Source organism: Siniperca chuatsi, linkage group LG7 (genome assembly GCF_020085105.1).
Source record: "Siniperca chuatsi isolate FFG_IHB_CAS linkage group LG7, ASM2008510v1, whole genome shotgun sequence".
Classification (NCBI taxonomy): domain Eukaryota; kingdom Metazoa; phylum Chordata; class Actinopteri; order Centrarchiformes; family Sinipercidae; genus Siniperca; species Siniperca chuatsi.
The window spans coordinates 5,293,588-5,298,948 of NC_058048.1; positions in this window are offsets into that span (position 1 = coordinate 5,293,588).

Consider the following 5,361-nt stretch of genomic DNA (forward strand, 5'->3'; position numbering starts at 1 on the left):
CTTTGTCATTTGATTGTTTTTTTTTATTGGCACCAGCAAGTAATCATTTTATACAATTACAATCAAGTTCATAAACAAATCACACTACTAGCAATACTATCATCATTTCTTGGAACAAACATGCAAGCCAACTTCCACCCCAGCAGTCCACTCTTCTTCTACCTGCATTAAGTAATAAGTCATTTAGGCAACAGAGGGAACATAATTATATTTATGTGCACAATGATTTAAGATTTCAGTGGAAAAATAGATGCTTCGGTGTGTTATCTCGCTCCCCACCTTAAATTTAAGAATTATCTTCTATTCCTCCATCATAACTCGTTTTCCTGACGTCTCGCACTTCCTCCTCCCCTTCTAATGCCCGTTTTCCTAAAGATGTTGACTGGCTATCCATTTTATCCTCCGGAAAACGCGCTTCGAGCCCTTCTCGCTCCTCCCTCGCCGTAACCCGCTCGGGACACAAAGAGGGGACTAGAAGCTTCTCTGTGCGCAGCCGCCTGGCTAGCGTCTACCGGAAGGGTGCATGTGAGGTGTTTATGGAACATCTGTAACTTGCAGCGTCTACTGCTGCATGCGAGGAATTAAGGGGACATCTGTGATTTGTAGCTACAGGAAATAACGTGGGTTACATGAGCAACTTGATAGGCTGATGCTACTGTATGTCAAGGGTCTGCTACAAGAAGCAGGTTTACTAAGTTATTTGGATAATTTGCTGAGTTAACCCCCTCAAAACTGGAACATGGACTGATGTATTAAGTTTTTATTGCTTCCACGATCACTCAAAGCTCCCCAACACAAACTCTGCTTTGAGCACTATGGTCAGTCAAAGAGACTTAGGTAATGGAAAGGATTTTTTATTTTCAAATTAACAAAGTCACAGTGGCATAAGGTTGATCGAGATCAGTTAAGAATGTTGAATTTATTTTTCATTGTGTTTTATATTGCTTATACAGCCACAACCTCCAGGTATGCAGGTCCTTTTACTGCTGGTGGACTGTACCTACACGTGCTACATGCAGGAAATGTATGAAAAGCCAAATGGCCTATAAATCTAAGGCTAAGCTATGCTACAATGGATCATTTACTGAATGCTTCAGTGTGAATGATGTCTATAAAACTGTGGTACCAAAATAAAATTCAATTTAGTAATCGCTGATAATAGGTGGAATATAGAAATAAAGTAAAACATTGAGAGAGTACTACGTCGCGTTCAATTTTCATCGTCTTGTTCAGAACTTTAAATAAATAACCACTATCAGGTTCATAGGAACCAAACACTGAGATACAGAAGAACAAAACTCTGTGTTTAATTTAGTGCAAAGTAGTTTATTCTTCAGATTGCAGAAAGTTCAATACAGATCTGGAATACGAAGGGTCTGGATTCAGAATTCAGGACAACATTTCTCCCGGCATCAACTTTTTTAAACCTTTCATACTAAGCTCCTCCTGATGGGAAGTGATGCTGCTTTCATCCAGTTTCTCACAAAAACAACCCTGGCTATGTCAGTCTTCTGGCATGTTCAGGGCAGAGTGACCTTTCTCTTCTCAATGTCCCTGTGCTCGACTCTACTTACTTTCTGATCATAAGTGATTCATTTTCTTATGATTAAACTTAAAGGGATATTTCACCCCTGGAAAGATGGTATTTTCAGAAAACTTGGCTGCCTGTGCAGTTGAAAGATGCAAATATTTTTTGAAATTGGTGCTACGTGACCAGAGAAAACAGAGAAAAAGGGCTGTGGTGTCCCCTTTTGTTCAAAATGTAGAAAACCTACAACAACCAAAATGCACCGGGCCACTCCCACGCCCAAACTTCCCCAACTCCTACAAACATCCGGTCAGAGCTACTAACATGAGGCTAAGCTCTGAGAGCAGCTCTGGGTCTCGACCTGGGGCAGTGTATGTGCTAAGCCTCGTAAAAGCGTCTATTGTATGTTTTCACACCTGACGTTGCCGTGCTAGCAACAAAACACTGGTGCTATTGCACTCACTCCACGCTCGGACGTCCGTTTTGCACCCTGGGCTTTGGCTGTTTTTTCCAGTTTCTTTTTGGGATCCTGAATCTCAACCACTTCCCTGTCCATATGTGGCCCGAAGCTTTGGTGTAACGCACAGCGACTCCACTTCTAAAATATTTAGACCTTACATTTCCTCTACAGTACATGAGATTATCAATACATTCTGTCTGTAACTCTGTAGCTGCAATATTATTCAAGAAACAACTGGCATGTAACAGCTCAATAATAATAAATCAGCATTACAACATAATATTATTAGAGATATTATTACATTGTGTTTCATGATGAAATATTAACAACAAATGTACATTACTTGGATTAGCCTCACATTAATGCACAATTCCTTTTGTATATGCAGGCCTTGCACAGAATATCAAGGCCCATTCTTTGCCCAATCACAGCTCATTTTCCAGGCCAGAGATCTTCATTTTTATCACCACCAGTTCAATCGGAAGCTTCCTTGTTGTGGAACAGATTTTATTGTATAGTAAGTCTGTAGACCAAATGCTAGCAGTGATATTAGGCTATACAGTGAATATAGTCACGACAGCCACTAATAATAATATGATTTTAAAAGATTTAACACTAATGTGTGACACAATTTGTTACTGGGAAAATTAAAGCTACAGTAACGATCACTTGATTAGTTGATGTTTTGTTGCACATGACTTCACCATTTATTTGAGGTACTACTGTACTATTTCTAGTTTTCTAGTGACACATTTTTTTTAAGTATAGGAATTTGTTCTGGTAAAGGTCTTTAGAAAACAAACTTGATCATGATCAGCTGGTCAGTAAATCTGTCATGGCGTTCTGCTTTGCACAGGGAAGACCGTTATTAGCTGGTCCACATTCATGAATACACTCTGTGCCACCGTGTTTGAGAATGAAGAGGCCATCATAGTGGTGGTTGGCCTTTATCTGCAGCTGAACAAAGTCCATCTCTAACAGGACAGAGAGGCCTTCAGTGACCAAATTAACAAAGAGGACATCTTCAGTACAAGCTCATCAATGACTCTACTGACACACTGAAGCTCAATCATTCACTGCTACTTGTAAGTATCCACACTTCACTTCAAAACCCACACAACAGGATAAAGACTGGACAGCAAGGTTAACCAACACGTTGACAAAGCCGCCTCACAGCTGCAGCCAGCCAACAAGTGAATCTAAATAACTGTCTACACTTTGCAGACAATGCTATTTGATGTGGTGATGAGGAAAATATCCATTAATTCTACTCAGGACGACACACAACCACTAGAGGGCCCTAGTGTACAGAGTGAAGGAGTCCTAGCCAAGAGCCTGCGAGTGGCTGAAGGGCCGCGTTTGTAAACGCAGGGTCGGGTTAAATGTGACGGAGACTGTGCCACAGCCCCTCAGAATGCCTGTGCATGTCCATGTTTAGTGGTGATGTGTTTGTGAGAGAACCTGGTTGTGGTTTTTGTATTGCTCTACACTCTCTCCATGTGGTTCTTTTGCTGATTTTTACTCTCTTAATTCATTCTACCTCATAAAACATGAAATTAAATTAAATTCAAATCATTACCATCTAATTTTTACCATATACATTTTCCACCCTGGATTCACTGTTAATGAAGTTAGATTTTCTGTGGGTGGCGCTGTTGTCTTGTTTTCTTGTCATCACCCTCTTTACTCCAAACAGAAAATTCTTCACTCACTAATTTCCTTGTCAAATCAAGCTATTAGTTGGGGTCAACTATGGACAAACGTGATACTTGTTTTAATGCAGATTTGTAAGTTGAGGAAAGGTACTTTAAAGTCTCCAAGTGGCCTCTCTTACAGGTCTAATTTCTGGGATTTAGTTAAAGAGTATGGGTGACCTCATGGCATGTGAGGAGTTGTATTGCATGCCGTCATCCCCTTACCTAAACACAAGGAAACTAAAAAAGAAGGAATCGTCATTACATCATCATAACATTTTAATGCTCTGCTTGGTGCCAGACGTTGGTGCCAGTTCTACTGAAGCCTATGGAAGATGCATGGTTCTCTAAAACTCAACATATCCACGCAGTATGACCCATGACTTGTCATAGCAGGAAGCACACGTGTGCTACTAATCAAATTAACAATGGCTCTGTTCCATTAAGTGTTACAGTAAGCCATTCGAGGAAGCTGGCATGCACAATACCAGAGCCCTGAACCTTATTACCTAACTTGAATGCAGCCATCATTAATGTTAGTTAGACCTGTGCGTTCCCTGCCATGACACACCAAAATGTCTGCCATGAAAAAAGTCTATCAACCAGTGGTGGAATGCAACTAAGGACGTTTACTCAAGTACGGTACATAAGTACAAATTCGAGGTACTTTACTTGAGTATTTCCATTTTATGCAACTTTATATACTTCTACTCCACCACATCTCAGAGGGAAGTATTGTACTTTTTACTGTACTTTTACAACATTTGACTGACAGCTATAGTTACTAGTTACTTTTCAGATTGCAATTTGTCATACCCTTCACATCCAGTGAAAACCATGTATCTGCAAATTTGATGATTTTGAATTTAAAATTTTCTGATAAACTGAAGGATGAAGTGTTTACTTTATGGGTTGAGAAAATTCTCCTACTTCTTAAGATAAATAAACAATTTAAATAAACCCTTGGATTAGCTGGAAAATGCATCGTCACAAAGCTGAGCTCACTTTTTTTTTAGAGATACGCGGTTCTCACAGGACAGTGATGCTACAAACATATGATGATCTTATAGAATATGATGCATATATTAAGATACCCAACAGTATATAAAGTAGTTACAGTTAGCTCAACCTTAAACATCTACAGCAGCAAAATGCAACATACACATTAATGCAGCAGTAATATTAATCCAGAAACAATACAATCACATACAATGGCAAAACACTGACAGGGAACATTTTACTGCACAATGACTACTTTTACTTTGATACTTTACGTACATTTTACTGCTAATACTTACATACTTTTACTTAAGTAAGGTTTTGAATGCATGTCTTTGCAGTTGTGCATTTTCACGGTGTGGTATTGCTACTGTTACTTAAATAAGCGTTCTGAGTACTTCTTCCACCACTGCTATCAACATAATAAGGACAACATCTGCAGTGGCAGGCAAGTTACATATGAAACAGGACAAGACAAATATCATTACCAGTAGAACACCAGCAACACCATGACATCATAGGCCTTCTTCTCAGGGGGTACCTCGGTTTTTTGTTTTGTTTTTGTACAATTTGATAGCGTCCCATAAAAATAGGCTAAGAAAAAAAACTACATATGGTGAAACCTAAAAATGTTGCTACTTTATTAATACATTAAAAGAAAAAGAAAAACTCGTTTTCAG